Source organism: Takifugu rubripes, chromosome 19 (genome assembly GCF_901000725.2).
Source record: "Takifugu rubripes chromosome 19, fTakRub1.2, whole genome shotgun sequence".
Lineage (NCBI taxonomy): Eukaryota > Metazoa > Chordata > Actinopteri > Tetraodontiformes > Tetraodontidae > Takifugu > Takifugu rubripes.
In genome coordinates, this window is record NC_042303.1 from 14,765,767 (window position 1) to 14,788,089 (window position 22,323).

A 22,323-nucleotide genomic window follows, 5' to 3' on the forward strand; every position below is an offset into this window, starting at 1 on the left:
GGTGTGTGGCTCCTCAGCGGCGTGTGTAGCCTTGAGGGAAACACCAGCCACGGACAGAGTCGGGCTTGCTGCTGGTGCCTCGGCAGTGGGGACGATACATCTTGTCGCCCAGTGTGCACATCATGACAAAATAATATCTCATCGCAGGAGCTGCGCTGTATGTGCGCGCGTGTGCATCTCGTGTAGAAAGCGTGCACGGTTCCTCGCGCGCGCGCGTTTGGTGATATGGAGGAGGGTTGCGGCGTGCTGCCTGAGCTTTGACGCTGGCTTTCTGATGTTGTGCTGCATCGGCTGCGTGGAATCACTGCAGGGCTCGTGCACTGCAGCTCTGACACCTGCAATCAGAACTTGTAGCTCAGTGCTAAAGCTCTCTGTAAATACGCAGTATATACAGTTTGTAAATTCATTCCATTCAGGCCGTCGCCCTCTCCCTGTAGTCCCAGAACGATCTGCAGAGGAACCAGGGCAAAGGTACTCCAGGGGCAGACAAAGCCCAAATAAAGCTTTTAATGCATTAGCTATTGATCCCTTCACTGAAATAAACTCAGAAATATTGGCAGGCCCAGAATCCCACTTTGAAGGGACTCCATAATGAAGCTGGTCAATGCTAAGCTGTCCGCAATCAATCCCCGGCATAACAGTTAATTACAAGTGAGGCTGCCATCAAGCAAAGGGGAGGGTGGAGGGGGAGCGCTGCTGCATAAGCTTTGTTAAGGTGAGGAAAATATTGAGCTGCTCAACATGGAGGAGAAGATTCAACTGTGGTGTCTGTGTGTGTGTGTGTGTGTGCGTATGTGCACATGTATTTCCATCTGCCCTCCTGTATAGATTCTATATCGGGCGTCTCTCATTAGGCATCACTGTTCTGAGCATGTCGTGTTTCTCCGACGCTAATATCGCTAAGCAACCCGCTGTGTTCATTCGCGTCCTCCTCACCACTCTGTCACACGGCTATTAATGAAATAGGACTGCATCTTTTTATAGACCCGGCATTATGATGTTTAGTGTTCTTCAGAGGACGTCTAATTGTTTGCATACCCGGCTTGGTGTCAAACAAGGCTGCTTTAATAAATCGGTATAATGCAGATGCTGCTCAAACTGCTAATTCATCAGTGGCTTTAACAGCAATTTCGTGCTTCTCCATGTTGTCTGACTTTTGATTAACCTCACTAAGCACAAGATTCTTGGTTATTTAATTGTGTGTTTTGAAAGTAAAAAATTTCAAATACAAACAGGTAAATTGGCTTGTGTTTCTTCTCCTTCCTGCCACAGAGGAGCAGGGGGTGGAGCTCTGTGGCTGTCGACCAATCACAGCAGAGTGGGCGTGGCATATGTGGGAAGATTATTATAATAGAGAATTACACATAAAGCCGGTATAATTAAGAGACCTAAAGAAATGTCCAACCCATTAAGTCATTATTTGTTCTATATTCCACCTGCGCAGCACCTCGAACTGCTGTAAACAAAAGAAACGAGCCGAAAATGTCGTTCTGATCAGAAACCTGCAGATGTGTGACGGCTGTTTCTGCAGCCGGGGCCCAAACACTAGAATCTGTGCACGGCTTCTGTCCTCCGCCTCTGTTTGTGCACGTGTGCATCTGTCTGCCAGGCTAATGGATTTACAGGAGATGGCGTTGGGTATTTATTACCATGTGTAATTGAATGCAATGATTATCGTTGTTGTGTAATGCGATTTTAATGTGGCAGCGATGGTTATGTATAAGGCCTAATGACTTTGCCTCCAGGGGGATTTGCCTCCTAATTTTAAAGAAATGAAAAGAAAAAACAGGGGGAACTATCAAAGAATGAATTTTAATTCCTCTTGTTTTTTCCCCTGTTTTCTTGGGTTGACGAACAGATGTGATCATTTCTATAAAGCAGGACGTTAATCAGCATCTCACCTTTAAACCTTCGCCTGTTTGAGTGGTCAATGGACTTCACGTCCTTGCATGCTGATATTTCATCAGCCGCGGCTAACCATCGTAACTGGCAACCCATTTTCTGTGAACCGGATTAGCATGATTTTTCCCCCCAATCCTGACAAGTAAATGTGTGATTAATGTCAACGGAATGGGCCCAAAAACAGTGAGATCAATAACCATAAATGGGATTATCATAATCTTTCTCACACATGCTGCAGATTTTGTGATATTTTTTTTGAGGGTTAGATTTCGCTGATAATGGCAACTGACTCTGGAGCCAGCAAAAAAGTCTGTGCTCTCTGCTGCCCCTTGTGTTATTAGCTCCATCCCACAGGTGAATTAAAACCTACAAATAACGAGCTCTGCTAACAGACGCGTGTTAGCGCGTCCCAGTTCGTACGCACTCGCGCCCCTAAAACATGTTCACCTCTCGGCTGCCTGCTTCTCGCTCGTGTCACTGCGAATGTTTTGCACCCGGCACTACTCTTCAGCCCTTGGCACACTGTCGCACATGTTAATACACACACACACACACCTGCTTGCACACACTGGCATTAGGCAAAGCTGTGGCTTTGTCTGACATTATTAGTTTTGCATTTGGGCGCTCTGCCCAGAGTAACAGTATGGATTTTTGCCTCAGCTGCCTATAATTGGGCGAGTTAAATTTCTCCATTCATTACATGCACATCTGACCTCTGGACCCCAGCAGCTCCCGTGTTTTATTAGCTCTCCCTTTCCCTGATAATAGGGAACCTATTTCACACCAACACTCACACACGCGGCTTCTCCTCTAACAAATTAATCCTTTGTGCTGCGAGTGTCCAAGAGAGAAAAAGCAGAATAACTTTAATGGCATTTAAAGGATTTATGTGTGTATTCAGCTGTAGAAAAACACATTTTAAATATTAGTTTGAATGTTTAGTTCAGGAGAGCACCTGGGAGTTCATGAAGTTGGTCCTCAGGCGTTGTCCACTACAAGGCTGACATTTTACTCAGCGTTTCAGACATAAGTTACGGCCTCAATCAATTCTCACAAATGATGACTTTAATAACTGAAATCCAGATGAATAACCATATTTATTATGTTATTTTACCTTTAACCCTCAACAAAGCGTGAGTGGTATCAACCCTGACATTTCTTTAATATAAAAGCCATAAATTATTTTCCAGATGTGACCTGGATAGAGGAGAACAAACCCATGTTCATGTGTTTATCACGTGTTATCACGTGTTATACCTATAAATGTGTGAAGACCGCAGCTCGGCGTGAGTACAATGGCCATGTTTATTTCAGAGGAGTATGTATATAAAAGATAGCTCCCAGTGGGAATGATGTATGAACAACAGCTCTTCGGCCCTGCGGTAAACTCTCAGGCTGGACCTGCATCGGGACAAAGATGGGAATCAAGGCCTGAATAGGATATGAGGTCAAAGCTTTCGGCGGGGGTCATCTGTTGTCCTACACCAAAAACAGATAGAGAATCCATTAACCACGGAGGATAACACATGCGGTGGCGAGCTTCCACATTCAAAGGAATCAGGAGAGCCAGATTCCGAAGTTTCACATGCTTCACTCCTCCCCCAGTGACCCGCTGACACAATATCGATGGCAACCATCTCTCAAGGCCAACCAACTAAAAGCATTGTGTGGCACATTAAATGACCAGCTGTAGACAGTAATGCTACTGGCCGGATGGCTCTCCCAGGGCCTGGCACACGAGTGTTGGCCCTGCTACTGGCTCCGGATAAGAGTTTCTGACAGCTGCACAACAACACTAATGGCTGCTCTCATGTAGAGACGGTGTGGAGTGGGCTCAGCTCTCCGCTGCTGCAACAGTGAAGCATGCAGAACATGGATTCCATTTGTTCCCCACCAGATCCCAACAGGCAGGCCTTAAAGTTGCAGACTGCCTTACATCACAAATTGCTCAGCTGGCACCTAATGCATTTTATATGGCTCATAATCCTGGTGTTCCACACTAATTAGTTGGAGTTGCTATCATGCGTATTTCTCTTCATTATTTAGCAGCATCCAACTCCATTCCTGCCGTTCCCGGGACTCTTGGGCACAGTGCATTTTTAATGGTTCCTTATTTTATAGATAGTTTTGTCCTTGTAAAAGAATGTGACGCCACTGGAGAAACTACAAATCTCTTCCCTGGTGTATGCAGCTCCTCTCCAAGCAGATCCTTAACGTATTGTTGGGTTTGATGAATGGGCCGCATCAGAAGTAATAACGCTGCATAATTACCCAACGAGCAAAAACACGTTTACTCTTTGTTAGGTTGCAAACTTTCAATATCTGAGCTCCAAGTCTTGGTGGTGTGCATGTCGTGTCCTCCGCAGCTGAAGAAGGGGTCTCTCCACATGAGTCAGGCCATGCTCCAGGTGTTTCCCTGTTGGAGGGGAGCTTTAGAGTCTCCTGTCAGCCTCATGTGCACATTTTGGGAAGGTGGCGAGAAAAACCCAACCCGGCACAGGAAGAACTCCACAGAGACCTGAGGCACGGGTCGGCATCGGATTGTCATTTTCCATAAGGTTACTGAGAAGATCAGTCCCTAAAATGTAACATTTTCTGGCCATTCTGCTCAGCTGTCCTCAACAATGCCTGAACGAATCCGTCAAACATCAAATTTAAACCCTGGGAGGCGAGCGTGTCGTCCTAAAGCGATTCCTGTGAATGTCCCTGGAACCGACCGTCACCCGACTCCAGTGTGACTCTCAGAGCCTGAAGAGTGACTAAAGGTGTCTCGTTAGAGTGAATGAAACATCTAATAATGCGCTTTTAAGAGGAGCCCTGATGGATTCGGGCTGATTCAGACGCCCGACCTTGGAGATGCTGCAGATGTCAGGACGGTTCACACATTCGCAGTACACCACCGACAGCGCGCACGATATGTGACGAGACTTGGAAACCGCACTATCAATACCTGAAATATTCCTGCGTGACTGTGTTTTTGTATCTTTTGGACGGATCATCTGCTGCACTGCAGTAAATGCTGGAATATTTAGGCAGAAACTGTGATAATAAACATAAACTTTTCTCCTGCTACAACTTTGCAGTCACTGAGCCGGACGCCTCAAAACGACCACCGCCTCCAAAATCTTTCCTCGCACCATTAATTTGCTGGTTTTTATAATGAGATAACCTGTTATATTTGTTCAGCCAGCTTCCTGGACCTCTGCCTCCACCATGATTCTTCCATTCAGCATTATTTGTGTGTTTGGAATCTATGATGGGATCCGTCATCTGTTGAAATGACGTTCCCAGAGGGGACGGGACACAACCTCGATAACCCACGAGTCGTAAAGATATTTAGGAAACAGCAGCTCATAAATGTCAGGATTTTTAAACAATTTTACCCACAAATAGCGTTATTCCTGAATAAACCGAGTAAAGAAATTCTCAGGCCTGTTTTTGGTTGGCAACCGCTTCATTATTTCCCGACTAACAGATAAAATGTGAAATCCGTCTTTTCCCGAGTTCCACATTCAGGACACATCGGACGGTGTAAGAGCGACGGACGCTATATGTAATTTAGCAGCACATCTGATAGAAACCATGGAGGGTCTTTGACACGTCAGAATTTACCGCCTGACTTATTTGACACTGCAACAGACCAGAATAGGAATCCAAATGTCTTGACATTTAATTGCCACCGGCAGGTCACAAGCTTAGCAATCCAAAACCCAGCAGTAGATCAGCTCATCAGTCTGCTGACAGATTCTCCCCTCCTTCTTCACATCTCCCTCCCTTCCTCCCTCTCTCGCTCTTCCTCGCACCCGATGTCAGTGTGAGGTGCCACACGGAGGGTGATGACCTGGTCAATATCCGCTAATAAAGATGGTGTGCTGAGCAAGATTGTGGAATGATTGGTCTGTCAATAGGGTATTGAGCGGAAAGCCCGGACAGATGCACATTTTGGAAGAGACAGAAAAGAAGAACAACACAGTTTGAAATATGGCAGCTACATTAGAGTAATAAAAGCAGTAAAACACGGGGAGATGGAGCCATAGATGTACAACGCTGAGGAATGTTTGCCCGTAAATAAGAGTTAGAGAGATAGTCGGATTTTTAGATGCGGGAAGAATGAGAGGTCTGATCTGCCAGTCATAAAATAAATAGGAAGAAAGCATTTTTACTCGCAATGTCAAGCATTAAAATATTTACCATCTTGCTCTTTACTGGGCCCTTTTCAATCACATGACTGCCTATTCTGAATGCATCATAGTAACAGAAAGTCACATGATATAATTATCCTACTTAACAAGGGCGTCATTGACAAATGTCACCTTGAAAGTTCCAGAGTGGAAGACGAAGATTGTTCTGAAACAAGACCCCAGACCCATAAATCCAAAACTAATTTAGAGCAGAAACAAGATGAAGGTAATAAGGCTGTGGTTCTGCAGAGGTATCACTTTCCTCACGGATTTGCTGGCACTTGATAGCGTTAACGCTCACTCATTTAGCGCTTCTGTTCAAGATAATGCAGCTTTTATTTTTCCTAATTCAAAATATAAAAACAATGCTATTTTTTTCCGAACTGTTGGTTTCTTCCACCCCGCAGCAGGAGGGAACCGCGCACATAAAAACAGTATTAGTTTATTATCTTTGTGGACAGAAATGCAGGATCATTCGTACAGAAAAGCTTTAGTGCCTATGTGGGAGCCTTTTCCAGAGACACTGTACATCAGCGTGTGTTGTGTTCTCAGCCTTGACTCCTGCTACTGTAAAATCCCAGAAGGCAAACAAAGGAAGAAAACTAGTTTCTCTTGTACTCCTCAAAACATGTAAACACTCACCACAACATGAGAACACAGCAAACTGTGTTCGATCAACAATAAAATATTCTGAGGCAGACCTGGAATTAAAATCCTGCATCACATGGCCTTTCTGTGTGAAATTACTGTGATTTCAAACTCAAACAATTGCGCAATCATGCAAACAATTCAACCATGCTTTTATTTTGAAGGCAGAAAAGTAGTTGTCTATTTTAAGCCAAAAGAAAAGTGTGTTTAGTTTGTGGATGTCAGGCAGGAAATGGTCAAGAACTCAATATAAGATAGTACAGAACCATTTTTGATTACTTTTGTAGAACTTTGCTGGTTTTCTATCCACGAAAGTCCAAGATTAACCTCTCCTACTGTAACTTTTTACAGTCATTGACGTGTTTTTCACACTAATATCTGTACATCCGTGCCGTGTGACCAAACTAGAACAAAGGCAGATTTTGCCAATGTGCTTCCGTGCAGGTTAATCACTCAATTGCCACTCAACACAGAATTCTCCAACACAAACGTGATCCACCCGGCCCGGCACCTGCAGCGACGACTGGCCAAAGATTGTTTGTCTGGTCTCCGTCATATCAGGAAATTTTCCGTAATAGAAGATGATATCACGCCAGTCGGTTCAAATGAGCTCCACTCTTCAGACAAAGCTCGGCCTCTGAGAGATGTGAGAACTGGCGTTAATGCTACTTAGATGAGCTTCGGGGTTGCAAATTTTCCCCGCCTGCACTCCATATTCCCGGGAGGAAATTGAACATTGTCATGGATGGATTAGCTCTGTAATGGTGAGACACAGCTTGAGCAGAGGAGACCGGCTAAAAAACGCCAGGCAAATGAAGGAGGGGAAAAGGTATGAAATTCATTTCATACCTTTTCAGGCACGCTCACTTTATTGGGGATTCGTCTTAATGCTGCACCAACACGTACTCTCAGCAACTTTTGACCAGTTTTCGAGTCTGGTAAAAATGAAACCGGTGCTTTTGTTCGCTGCGGCGCAGTTTAGAAACAAGAGCCACAAAGACTCCAGCTGTACGCAGAACCAGAGCCAGGCGTTTAACTGGGAACAACAAAAACAAGCATTTAATACCAGTAATATTGTTCCCTGCTAGTTAGTTGTCAACGGTTTACTGCTCATTCTAAGCCTTTAATGGCCGGGCCCCATCATATATTTATGATATTTTATCTCTCCAATAATCCAAGCTCAGTTCTTACGACAATAAAGCTAAAATCAGGTTTCCTCTCTAAAGGTGACCAAACCTTTACAGTTCAGGCAAGTGAACTCGGTGCCGCTTTAAATCTAAAAACACCTTTTTATGACATCAAAGGTAATAGAACTCATCAATTTACATTTAGTCTCGATTGTAAAATGCCTTTATTATGTTTTCACGATTCAAGGACGATATCGTATTAGGTGCGGCGCTCTGGAATTGAACTATCAAATTTTAAAACATTTTCAGGACAGTCAGGAGTCGCATCATGTTTCATAGAGACGCCTCTTTAATAAGGTAAGATATAAGGTTTGACCCGCCAGAGTGATGCAGGTAGCAGCTGCTACCAGATAATTTCTGAAACAATTTAATCCAATGCATTTACTGGTAATGTACGACATCATAATTGTCTCATATTACAGAATATTACTGCGATAAGACACCGCGAGTCAGCTCACTTGCAAATGAGTTTTATTCCCTCTGTGCTGTTGATAGTGCATGTCCTCAAGCAGGAAACGGAGATTACCAGACAGTTATGAGGGTCGGTTTGATATGAAAATGATACAACAATTACATTAAAATCTCAAAATCGCATTGTTTTGTCACTTCATTTCAACATCGCGTTCTATATCAAACCGCCGCCTCCCTCGGCGCCGTTTTATTATTTATTTAACGGCCGCACGTCAATCTGCGTTCAAAGAGAGGGAAAGAAGCAGAATAATTGTTCAAATGAGGGATATTGTGTCGCGTTCGACCCGAGCCCGGTCCCTCGCTCGGTCAGGCCGACGGATACCGAAATAATCAAAATGGCAAACCTGAGAATGTGACAAGATTTGCTAAAAGTTTCCCCCCTGTTTTCTCTTTATCTCGTTCATTTACTGCAGAGCCTGGTGTTCAGCCAGGGCGGTCAGAGATAATGTTAATCTTGGTCAGCAGCAGCAGGAAACCATGCAGTTCCACACAACACAACAGATTGGAACGATACCGCAAATATAGTCAGAGGCAGACGCGCCGCACTTATCTCCAGACTGGAAAGTTTGCAAGTGGCCATGTGTGACAGTGCAATTCTGTATCAGACTGGACCGCTCCCATATGTTAATTGCATTGGAGGCTGCAGTCAAATGGGCCTGCGGTTTTCAGACAACAGTTGATCTTTATTGTGAGGCGGCACGCTGCGAACGAAGGACAAAGCGGGTAAGAACCAACGAGAGTTGCGGTAGAATCAATAACCTCTTCTCTCCAGCTTTTTTTTTTTTTCCTTTCAGGACAGGGATCAGTCAGGTTTCTAATTGACAACTCATCAGACTCCCCGCTATTATGACTTCATTATATCTGCAGAGATAAAAATTAATGAGAAGCAGAGCCGGTGGAGGGATATGCCAAACTTAGCATTCATTTACATTAAAGAGTAACTCTGGCCTGGCCAGGAGCAGATCCGTAATGACTCTAATATACGACAACCTCCAATTTAATGCCATAGTTCACTCATTCATTGTTATTCTTTATGTCCTTGTATATTTATGACTCAAAGCTCTCATCTCCCGGTTCCAGTTGATGGTCCCTCATTACATGCATTTATGTTTACTTTTTCCGGAGCTGTTATTCCATAATTTCTGCACGTCCCCTCTCTGTGTTACTTTCCCACCTCCTCTCTCTGCCCCCGTCTCCTCTGACAGGGATAGGTTTCATTACAGTAGTCAATCTGGACCGGGTGGACAGCTCCTCTGCACCAGTGTGCACCTCAATATAATCCTTTTAATTAAAGGCCTGCCCCCCCGCCGCCGCTGCCCTGCTCCCGCTCCTGCCCTTTTCCTCGCACGGCGCCCGCCTTTTGTTCGCCCAGGCTCTCACCCACTCGCTTCATGTCAAGCCATGCTCTTGCCATTTGAAAAGCGGAGACGTCACCTTTGTCTCTACCTCTTTCATGTGCCTTTAATCTCTGCCGCAATATTGCAGTGTGTGTGTGTGTGTGTGTGTGTGTGTGTGTGTGTGTGTGTGTGTGTGTGTGTGTCTCAGAATGACTGGTTCTGTCTGAGTGTGAGGTTCATCCAGCACAGGGCTCATCAGGGTTAAATCAGCCTTTAAAAGAGCTTGATTGCCAGTGATTGGGTGCTGATAAGAGGCCAAAGGGTGGGGTGGCATTTGGGCTGAACTGTGCTGTAGATTCTCTATATTGATTTGCCATTATGAAAGACCTTCCCACCTGTTATTCTCCTCTGTGGTCCTTTGAATAGAAGGAATCATTTTCAATCATGTTGATAAAATTGGCTCAGGAGGGTCTCCCTACATTCTTTTCTCTTAAGTTGTTTAAACTCATGGAAAAAATGACAGAAAATAACTTCAATACTTCACATTTGAATGCTGTGCTATTATTCTGATCATCTTCCCAACTCTAATGTAAAAGAATAGTTTTCTTCCGGATAGTTCTCTCACATCTGCACATCAACAAACTCCCAGATTAACGTCCGCCAGGCTGTCTCAACGTGACACCAGTGACCTAAAAGGCTCAGTACCTTAGAGTATTTACTATCTCCAGCCACAAAACTCTTTCCACCTCTCTGCATCTCTTTCTCCATTTTCACAGCAATCAAAGGAGCTTTATCCTGCCACCAACCTCCACCCGGCCCAGCATGGCACTTTGTCTTCTCGAATTCCCATACCAGTCCCTGATTGATAAGGAAAACTCCTCGGCCCTCCCTCTACCAATCTTGCCCTTGACCCATCTCCATGCACTATTCATGGGGGTTTTTAAAAGTCACATTGTGCTTGCTTGGATTGTCCGCTGTTTGAAGTGAGCGGTGTTATCAATCTCTCTGCAGAGGATCTCTCCGCTCCTTGGACCGCGACCCCGAAGGTTTTATGCATGCGTGCCGGGTTGCGAGAGTGAGTGCACCCTGTCCCGAGTAGACAGGGCATTTATTTACTCAACTCTCAAAGCCTGTCGGTGGTTGGCGGTCAATGCTATAACGTCTCTGCACCGGTCTGTCTCCCAACGTCTCTCCTGCTCTCTGTTCCATATTTCAGCCTGGGACGTTAGCATGCGCAACAGGCATCTGTGTCTTTGGCCCTTTGACAGGCAGACTGTGGGGAATAATACGAGCGAGGACAGGAAGAGACGAAGGGGAAGGAGGAACGAGTCGGAGTGGTGCCCTCCAAGGGTCAACGCGATGTTGCCTCATTGAGAATCATGCGGCGTTGAGCTTAATGACCATGCATGGGTGAACAGCGGGAGGCTGAAACTCTGCAGCGGCTAGGACACTGACGTGGGGGATCAGAGCTTTGGAGGCGAAGCGATCGCCTTTTTTTTGTCATTCACAAATAATGCCGCCCTTTTTTACACATTGTTACTTCTGCGGTGATCGATGAGGGAGACGAGTAGTTATTCAGGACGCCGCTGCAGGTCAATATGGCTCTCCCTATCAGCCTTCAGTGGCCGACTGTTTTATTCTCTCATTAATTGGGATTCGACACCGCCGCCCCGTTCTCATTTATCCGTATCTCTCCATGACAACCAATTAACGCATGTACAGACACCTTGAGGAAATCCCCCCCCCTCCAAAGACACCAAGACAAAGGATACAGAGGCAGTTCAGCCAGACGCCGGAGTGCAGCAGCAGGATTTCCCTCTCCCCGCCCTGCTGAGATGCAAAGGGTTAACTTCCTGTGGCTACATTTTCATTTCCTGTAGTGGGCTGTTCATATTGGTTGGTGCTGTTTATGTGGAACTCTCTTTCTCTGTTTATTACACTGCCAATGACAGATCAGTTTCTCTGACCCCTCTGGCCAGCTTTAAATAAAAAGGGTTTATTCCGAGCCGAGCCCCACTGCAGACCACCAACACAAAAGTGCCTGGCGAGCACTAGGGAGGGGGGGGGGGCGGTGAAAGCCAGTTAGAGGGAAATTATATTCCTAAACAAGATTTGACAATAAACGCATGAGTAGGACAGATAAACAAAAGGTAGTGTACCTCCTCTTATTGCTTTCCGACGGTGTGTGAAAAGGCACAGGGGAGCTCGTGTGTGCACTTGTGCTTTGTTTACTAGCGTCACTGCATATTTTTTCCCTCACCTTTGGCTCTCCTCTGCTACGTTGACTCAACCATATGTTGTTTCTCGGAGAGATCTGTAATTCAGAGAGACATTATCCTAACTATTGCTCATAGAGGGACATTCGCGCTAGATACGCCGTTGACATTCCTGCCGTTTTGAGAGCCTAATTCATCAGCAAAATCGAATCCGCTCCAGCTTCTTTAGACTTCAAGGACGGTGACCTGACTTTCTGAAAACATAAAAGTTGAAGAAGTCCATTTATCAGTAATATTATTACTCATCGCTGAGAATTGATGTAATCTCACAATATTAGCTATCATTTTGTTGGAATTTATTAGATTTGGCCATGGATCATATGTCCTTAACAATGTCAGTTTAATGGATTCCATTCAAATTGCAGTGACGGGGCAGCAAATTGCCCACGGATAACACCGGAAAGGGGAAAAAAATGATGCAATTAATGATCCACGAAGTATAAACACTAGCATTTTCCTTTTATTAAAATCTCGGAGATTTATTAGATCCTAAAGAATCACCCTGGAGCTAATGTGCTCAGTAGCCTTTCAAAGTGTGCAATATATTGTTAGATGGGAGACGAAATATCCTTTTAAGCTGATATGTTTTGCATTATAACCGGCAACCATTATGTCAGGCACTACTGAGCATGCTCCACGCTGGCCAGTAGTCCATTGGGGGGCGTTGTTATCTCTTCACAGAGTCATTTCGTTCTCCATGTTCCCCCCAAAGAGTCAATGTTGCGGCACATCAGAAAGAGCCCTCGCCTCATTAAGCCATTGATATTCTGTGATGCCAGCACCCTGCTGAACACCACATATAGGACAGCAGAGCTAGGACACAGTGTGTGTTTTATGGAGAGACTCCACTAATACGGAAGAAAAAGACATTATCTCGTGGGTACGGCTATTGTGTAGCAGCGTGTGCGTGTGTGTTTCCGTCGGTGTACTTTTGTGATTATGAGCTTCTGCAGAGAGAGTTGGGCACCAAAAGTGCGTTTGTTCATGTGTGTGTGTGTGTGTGTGTGTGTGTGTGTGTGTGTGGATGGGGGGGGGTGAGTGTTGGGTGGTGCAACTCGGTAACATAGCCACAGCCTAGGGCATACCCACTGTTATAAATACAGCATTCTAATGGTGACTTTATGATGTTGCCTGTGTGAGACTATGGCCCCCGGGGGACCACTTCCCCACAGCTCCCCTCTTCCCTCATCTCCCTTCGCTTTCTCCCTCTTCCTCGTCTCCCTTGCTATATTCTCCCGTTTCCCCTCATTCAGAATTTACAGCCTGACTGGGTACGACGGAGCCGTAAATTCTCCCCCCTCCTCTGCTGAATTATTTATCTGCAGGCCCCGTGACAGATGCAGCAGATGAGGACCCCGGTTATGGAGATAAAAGGTGGAGAAAGTGGGGCCTAATTGACCATGATGGTGGAGTAATGGAGAAATATTCAGAGCTTATTTGGGTGTGGAGATTTTACTACACGCCAAAGTGTTATGGGTGAGCCCGAGTGGTGTTTTAGCAAATAAATGCTGACTTATGACGGTGGTGACGCTGGCCTCACATATTGTGTGTGCTGCACAACAGGATTAGTGCGTCGATAATACGATCAATGTTATGTTCTTAAGGCATTTTGGGCGATTTGTGAGTCAGCAGCAATGTCAATGAGTCATTTATTTAATTTTGCATCTCAGCATAACTCCGACTGAGAAGCAGCGGGGAAGCTAGCTCTAATTAAATCATGCCAGCTCACAGAAACACTCACTTTGCCATGTAACATCTATATCCCGCCTTTGTTTTCCCTCTCCCGATGAAGCCACTTGGTATATACCGCACTGTTCAAATGATGAATGGTGATAAGAGCAGACCATTTATACTCTGCACCACAAAAGTCAAAGGGGACACAGTGGAAAAGTGGATGTGATGCTACGCTTTTAATAGCTCTGCCGCTTCAATCGGGGCAGTCGGCTTTCTCACCCTTCCGTAGGTCGTATTAAGCAATGACATGGTGTGATCGGGTTGACCCCAGCGGTGTCGACCATCTCATTCTGATGACCTCCAGGTTCCTTCCGCCAAATGCCTCTGGCTTAGGGCCAAGGCCCTCTATAGAGTCAGGGTGCCTGACAGGGAAAGTGGGGAGCAAGGGGGGGAGAGGTAAGGAGGAGGATATCTGCAACACTAATAGATTCTTATCTCTTCCCCTCACCATTGGCCTGCAAGAACACCAGGAGCAGCATGTCTGCCGAGATAAATAAAAGAAAAGCCTTCAGATCGATGCTCCCCACCCCTCTGGTTTTCAAGAGGCCTTGCTGTGACCTTTCCACAAGATAAGGTGGTCACGAAGGTCGACCCCCCCCCTTCTCTCTCACCCATCTCTCTCGGAGCTGAACGTAAGGGTGGGTGGCGCCGATTCACGGAGGGTGAAGTTGTTCTCTGGTGCTCTCCACCCACCTCCCACCTCTAGCGGGGTTCCAGGGAAGACTGACAAAGTCACACTGGTGGATTGATGAGACAGCAACTGTCAGATTGACCTTTTCCAAAATGCAGAGGGGGGAGGGTCAAAAGCGGGCACGCTCCCCCGCTCAATGCAGAGGTAATCGGTGCCACATCCCAGGCGTCACCGGCTTATTTGTGTCAAGTGACAGCGAGGGAGCAATCTAAAGAGCACCGGAGCTGGCCGCACGTCTCTGTTATTCCTCGGTTGAGAAAGGTTATAGGAACACTCCGTAGGAATTTAGATTCACCGCCTGTCATCAGCCCCCAACAAGCCACTCTCTCCCGAGGAGGGGTCCGCATCGGCTGAAGACGCGCTCTTTGTTTCATATGTAATGTTACCTGGTATTTCGGTCGACAGCTGTTCTCCTGATGGTTATTCACTGTGTCGAGAAGAACACAAGGTGACCACCGAGGACGGGATCATCAAAAGACCCTCTGCCGACGCCTTTGTCGTCGCATCACTACGGAAAACAAAAGCTCCATTTACAGTAGATGTCTTAGAGACTTTGCCTCCTACGGTGCCTTCTGGCTGCTGCAGCCTGATGCCACTTTGGGAAAGTTTAGAAAGCAGGACAGGAAGCTTTTAAAAGTTCAGCACCAGTCTTGTGTTTTGGTTTTGTTTGGTTTTTTTTAAATCATAGGAATTTCAGGAGTACTCTCACTAAATTTCTTTCATTCCTATTCTGCTGGATGTTGCAAGCTTTTGTCTGAGCTGCAGCTCATAACCTTGACAGAAGTAAATAAAGACATAAGCAAACATTCCAGACTGGGTCTTATCTCCAATAAAGGCTGCTATGTGGTGTCAGGTGCAGAGGCGACAGGATAAAGATGATAACCCTTTTTTCCATTTTTTTTTTAGATGGGAGAGGACATCTTTAATTCCCTGTGTGTCCCAGTGAAGAAAGAGTATACCTTATGTTTTATCTGTGCAACATCTCTCTCTCTGAGCACATCTCACCGATAGTAGAGCAGCAGCCACAGATTAAAGGCAAGCTGTTCGGGTCCAATCAGCAACTGTAGTCGCTCGCTGAATTCACGCAGGAGAGGTGGGGAAAAATAGTAAAGTTGACTTGCTAACATTTCAAAATGATGGCATGACTGCTATGTATACGTCTTGTTTTTTTAAACATAATGTACTGTGCATAATCGAGGGTGCACGCTTGCATCCCGGGCGACATCGGCGTGCAGGTTGCTGGTGACTAGAGCCGAACACTTAGTGTAATTGAAGACGGCAACGTGCCGAAATCAAGACGGATCGGTGCGGCAAACGGGGGCCACCTCCCCGGTGCCTCCGTCTATTAACACTGTCACTCTGCTCATCAGCCCAGCACCTGCCTGCTCCCCCCTCATCGCTACCTTTAATCATTCTCACTAATAAAAGCCATTATAGCGCAGAACTACTGTAACCCGAGTGCCGTGGCACCTGCCGCTGCAGGGGGGCCTGCTTCACAAGCAACTGTAGCAGAAAAAGAGAGAACTTGACATAGTTTCCCACTCTGGAACAGAGGAATCACTCAGGTGAAGTAATGAACTTCAGCCACGGGGGGGGACGGGGGGGGATTATTTGACTGTCGCCCTTCCTGTCTTGGAGGGACGAATAGCCCATGTGGATGTTTAGAATGATTACATGCAATAAAGATGAATTGCTCCTCCTCTGTGTTTATGACTTGGCATTGGTGTGTTGTCAGAGGCAATATAGGAGAGATGGTAAACAGAGACAGGTGCATTTGTTTACTGCTAATGGGAGCCAGTAAAGCTACAAAGCTAATGTCCTCTTCAGCAGCAGACTCTGGGCATCTGCTCGGCAGGAAGTCATTATTGGAAAAATATTCATTAAAATAATAATAATAATAAAAGCAGCTATGGCGGCCGATATGCATGTTTGATTGTAGGTGCAAACGAGGGTTTGTTGGGGTTTTTTTTTTGCAGAAACTGTAATAAACTCTTGTTCTTGAAAATGTTCAAATGGGTAAACAAGGGTAAATTGTTAAATTCATTATCATTCGCTTCCTTGTAAACATCTGCCGGGACTTAATGCGGTTCTACGTATATAATTATCTGCGAGGAGGGATTACTCCTGATATATTCCATGCTCTCACCTTCACTTTTACCTCTGGCTAATTTGCTGTGTAACTTCTCCTGTGGAATTAGTGGGTGCAGAAATGTGCCAAGAGCTCGGCTGTTGTAGCAAAGATGCAAGAGAGAAAGCGTGATGGCTGGAACAACAACAGTGATTCACTAAAACCATCCTGTAATAGCGGATGGGAAAAACACGGCGGTTTTGTGCTTTATTTTTTACATAAGGCCAAAAGGGCTTTGACTGCGATTATCAAAATAAAAGCACAGAAGTGCAGGCAATGTGACAAAAGAGTGCTGGTCTCGATTCCTCACTTCGTAATTAAAGAGAAGGGATTCATTTACCCACAGAGGAATTTTATTGAAAGAGAGTAACGCTGGAAATAAAGAGGCACCTTTCCTTTTAACCCAACAGTGAAGTACAAAGACTGGGTGGATTAAAGGCAGATTGATTTTGGTTGTCTAGCCTCTTACAGGCGATACGTAATTTTAGGGAAGAGAAATCAATATTTTGCACAAGATGCAATAAAAATTGAAAATGCAATTTGTAGTGTCCATTTTCTCAGTCAAATCAAGAAACATCCGGTCTTTAAAATGTCAGAACCGCTAGAGAGAGCACAAAATCAAGCTCAAAAGTTTGGAAACGAGGCACCAGTCGAGAGGCAGCGACACACAAACAGGATGGTTACGAGGAGGAGCTGCGTGAACTCTCCGCCACACCCAACCTGCAGGACAGCAGGGCCCCAACGCCACATCGCACGCACAGGAAAGTGGCACGAGCAGCAAAGGAAAGCGTGAGACGAGGTGCTGCAGCTCAAATCTCAAACTACAGCAGCAGCCCAGAGGTGGTGGCGTTTTTGTGCGGGTGTGCGTGTCGTTGCTGCTGCTGTTGTTGGGCGAATCAATATTCCTGCGATGGGGCCACTCAAGCCGCTGCCATTGACAGCAAACATCATGAAAAGATATGGGAGCAGGGAAGGGGAAAGAAATGAAAAAGATAAGAAGAGAACAGTAAAGTAAATGACATCTGAAGCCATTTCCTCCTGGGCCCTGCCGCTGTTGAGCCTGGAGGACTCTGTGGAGTTATGGAGAGAGTTAAATTTCTATTAGGGCTGAGAGGAAATTTAAGTTCTCACTCTCCGGGGATGACTCGAGCGCGGACGCAAAGTATCTCCATTGTCATGTGACAGATGACAACAGCATGACCTTAAGAGGAGTCACGAGGCGAGCCGCTAAATAGTTACCGTCACTGGAAACGGCGTAAAGGAGATGGAAGACATTTACCAGGGTGACGTCTTAATCTACAGCAGGCTTCCAGAGCGCTAAAGCGTGTCATTTTTGCACGGGGGTCAAATTAGATACCGATTGTTGGTGGTAAATTTTATGCCTAGGAGCGACTGACAGTGACACCTGACCGTGGGCACCGCGATAATCGCCGCGGCTACGGTAATGGCGGCTATTATTCTGTGGTTTTTACAGCTCATAGTTTCATAGCTAACAATTAGGCACTTCCTCATAGTCGCTGCTGATAGACTCACCGCAGCTGCTGCTGTTATAATACTTCCAATAAACACTGTAATATACAGCCAGGCAGAAGTGGAGCCCAGGTGAAAATGATTCCGCTTCCCTCCTCAGGAGACGCGATTAAAGGAATCATTAAGTGCGCCGAGCTCCTCCAAATTGTCCAGCGTGATGAATTCTAATAAAGGATGTTTTATCATCGCATGGGAGAAACTTTTTTTTTTCTTTCTTTCCACTAGCTTTTCTCTTTAAACTCCACAGCTGCCACCTCTGCAGCATTTTTCCTACAATAACCGAGCGTGCAGCCGTTGGGGAGGGAAGTCTTATTTTGGGAGGATTCGGAGCCGTTGTTGGTGTAAACCACGCGCGTCTCCTTCTCCTTGCTGGTTTGCCCAAAGGCGTTTCAGGGGGGAAAGAAATAAAGAGGATAAAACATACCGACTTAAGAAGAAGTTAAAAAAAAAAAGGATTTTGGAGATGTTGCATGACTAAGAATGTTGTTTGCGGCCTGATCGCAACCATGTTAAACCCGATTTGATGAAATCCGATTATGGAACGAATGCCTGGCACATCATTTATATATTTGTATACACTTGCAAATATGAGGCTGCGCGGGACGCATTTATTTACGTACTGTAGTGTTTACATTTATGTTTATTCTATTTATTTCCTGTTGTGGTGGTTTTATGTCAGGGGGGTTTGGGAGAGAACAACCGGTCCGTGTGTTACGATTAGCCGGACACCATCGTGGTCCCGGGAGCCCAAATAAACAAAACTCCTGCATTTATTTATTCCACTGCATAATTACCCCCCCCCCCCCCCCCCCCCTCTTTACTGTGTTTTTATATAGAATATGTATTTCATATGCTCCACTCTGAACGCTCCAGCTAAGCTATGAAATTTCGAAATTTCACTAAACTGTATTAATGTCAACGGATTGGCGGTTTTTTTTCTTCAGATTTTGATTAAACTAAAAAAGGAACGATCGTGGTAATGAGATGTGGTTGACGTCTGAGGGACAGATAGAAGAGTTCAGTGTCGGGTCAGAGGCTCTAGAATGGAGTCTGCGATCACACGGAGAAAATCCCAGCCTGCATTGTCTTATACAGAGGTGTGTGAGTGTGTGTGTGTGTGTGTGTGTGTGTGTGTGTGTGTGTGTGTGTGTGTGTGTGTGTGTGTGTGTGTGTGTGTGTGTGTGTACTCGGTTTGTATCCTCTGCTGTTTTCCCAGTGCATTTTATGTAATAGAGGGGGCCCTGACTTTGATAGATCAGGTGATTTTAGGCTGAACCGTTAGCAGCGGAGAGATAGAATATCTTCCTAAGGCCTACGGATAGCACTTTTTATGAGCTGCTCATTGCTGGAACTACATCAACCTGTCCAATGCCACGGCTGCACTGGGGTCTTTAACACCCTTCCTCCATTACCCACCTCTATCATTCCCTCTATCATATAGGCCAGGCTGTTCCTCTCTTCCTGTGTGTGTTTGTGTATTTTCACAGTGAGAAAAAGACATTTATTAAACTGGACAAATGAGATAAATTGGAATGTGCTGCTTCTAATTGTCTTCCATTTTATGCTAAGAGAGATGGCCGCAGCAAATGGCCTATATAAAACAAATGAGCCGGTCCTCATAACATCAAAGTGATGTGAAGGATGAGCACGCGTGCACGCCCACACACACACACACACACACACACACCTTCTCCTGGAGCTCAGTAGTCACTTTTGGCATTTAGCATTAGCGTCAGTTACCTGCTCCATAAAACTCTTCCTTAACCCCACAACCACCCACTTACCATCATCACAGTGCTCCGCTCGCTGACCCCAGGCCACCCCATCAGCAATATATCACCCCGACATCAACACATCCACGATAAGACACCGAGGATGGGGGGGGGGGGGCAGATAGAAGAAAAAGATGTGGAGGATGGAATGCAATATCAACAGCAAAAACCAAATTATTGCCAATCAGATTTTATTCACAGCTCAACTGCTAGACAAATTGCAGCGCATGCCGTTTGCCATGGGTCAGGGCTCGGCGTAATTTCATTTTAATAAGTCATTTTCCAGGATGGGATGACACACACAGGTTCCTATGCTGGCACAGACACACACACACACACACACACACACACACGCAGCCTCCTACTCGCCACACAAACAGGACCGTGTGACCACGTCCCGGGGGTTGATATTTTATGGAGTGAAAGAATTGGATACACCGGCAGTGATCCTGAGAGTGACTTTAGTCAGAGAGAAGGGCACTACAAACCAAATGGAACCGCCAATGGAAAGGTTACACGACACTCTCCCGTGTTTTAATTGTGTTTTTCAGTTTTGCTTAATGGAACCCTGAGCAGAAGGACGCGGCGATGACACGCGTTAAATCAAGTATATGGACATTTTCACAACTTTCTCCTCGTTTTCCGCCCCCCCCCTCCCACCGTCCATTTAGGGCCAAACACAAACTTCAGCCTAAAACCTGAAAGTTGTGAGAAGCGTTGAAATTCCTATTACACCAGTTACAGACTTTCTCTCGAATTTTACCCAGATTTCCCCATTAGCAACATTGAAAAACAAATGAGCGCCACACAGCGAGGCTGCAGGTGCTGCGAATGCATAAATATCAAATTATGTCAGCATATAAAACTTGCCAGGATTGTGTCTCGAGGCGTCAGTTTTGTGTGTGTGTGTGTGTGTGTGTGTGTGTGTGTGTGTGTGTGTGTGTGTGTGTGTGTGTGTGTGTGTTTTTTTAAGTCTTTTTCTTAGGTTACACCCATCTGCTCTATTAAATTCTCCACAAGGTGTGAGCAGAGACAAATTGATTGGATTATTATATATGTGGACAAATAAACAACTCCTGCCCAGAGGGGGGGGGGGACTTTTCTGTGCAGCATTCCTTAAAAGTTTCTCAGAAATCAAAGGCGCCAATATCAACAGCTGCCGTGTGGAATATCATGAGGCGCTCATGAAAATGTACATCCCATATATCCCAACATCAAGAGGAGACCTGCAAGAGCTACAGCATCAGCGACCAAATCGTACTCCTGGAGTAGCAGGAAAAAGAAATAGATAAATAAAAAAAACACTCCTAAATGGACCATAAAGTCTTGATAAAATGGGAGCTGGATTCAAAGGCTGTTGCCGTAGCTGCCCGTCATGTTCATAACCGGGCCTTTGAAGTCATCTGTCAGCCGTCCGTGCCAAACCGACTTCAGACGTGCGTCGGTGCTCTCCCTCCTGTTCTTTCAAGTTCTCCCTCCAGCGGTTGAGCCGCCGGTTCTGAGCGCGCAGTTGCTGGTCTGAAGATAGGCTCGCTCAATCCTCCTGTCGGACATATCTTCCCCCTCCTTGGGAGGCATGATTGCGCAACGTCTAGCCAGGCCGAGGGACCGGAGGTCCAGTTTGAAAGTGTTCCCGTTCCCACAGTGAGGCGAATGGTTTGGTGTTAAACTTGTTTTTCCTCGGCATTGTGGGACCCTAAATGAGATATCTGATCCTTGAGGGAGGGAAACACTTAGTCAGCGTAGTTGGGCCCGACTGGTCAGAGATGAGGACATGGAGGCGCGGGCGAAACTACGGATACACCTTGGGGTGAGAAGTGGACCTCAGCAGATCGAGAGCCTCGGGGCAGGAAGATAGACCCATATAACACGTGTGACAAAACGGCTGACATTATCTTTTAATTAGATTCACACTGTTTACTGGCTTGTTTGTGCTCTGGTTTATACAATACCTGATAAAGCTTTTTCTTTATCTCCCGCAGTGGTTGATGACGACGGCGGTGCTGAAGACAATGCCAACTCGGCGTTTCTCAATATGAGAGAACGTACGCGTTTTCCCGTCATTTACCATCCCGGTTGGGTAAACAAACGACGACGACGTCCCCAAAGTCATTTTTAACCATGCAAATGATGCAAAAGGAGGAACAGGCAGCCAGTCTCACTGATCCTTCCAAGTGGTTCATGTGGGAGGCAGAACTTCAAAAAATCATTCCTCTGGTTTGTATGAAATGTTCTATAATGTGATGTATGTACACATTCATCAGTTTAATGGTTGATGCAAATTTCCTCATTAAAGATGGAAGCGTGAGTCTCTCTTACACAGAATCTATCCATAATTAGCTTGTTCCCCTCACTGGCCCTGAAGCATTTACTACAACGCTGTCGGAGGCCGACCGGCTCGCTTATCCTCCGTCTCAGCGCCGCCTCCAATGTTAGAAATGCTGCGAAGTTGGGTGGTTCTGCTTC

General features: G+C 45.8%; 1 long non-coding RNA gene across 1 annotated transcript in view; it reads right to left on the bottom strand.

Moving 5' to 3' along the window:
- Positions 1-3,149: 3,149 nt before the first annotated feature.
- LOC105417868 (uncharacterized) overlaps positions 3,150-22,323 on the bottom strand; it is a 37,493-nt gene continuing 18,319 nt past the window's right edge. Inside the window, exon 3 of the long non-coding RNA XR_965342.2 lies at positions 3,150-3,381. This is a non-coding gene — a long non-coding RNA (uncharacterized lncRNA). The remainder of the gene's footprint in view (positions 3,382-22,323) is intronic.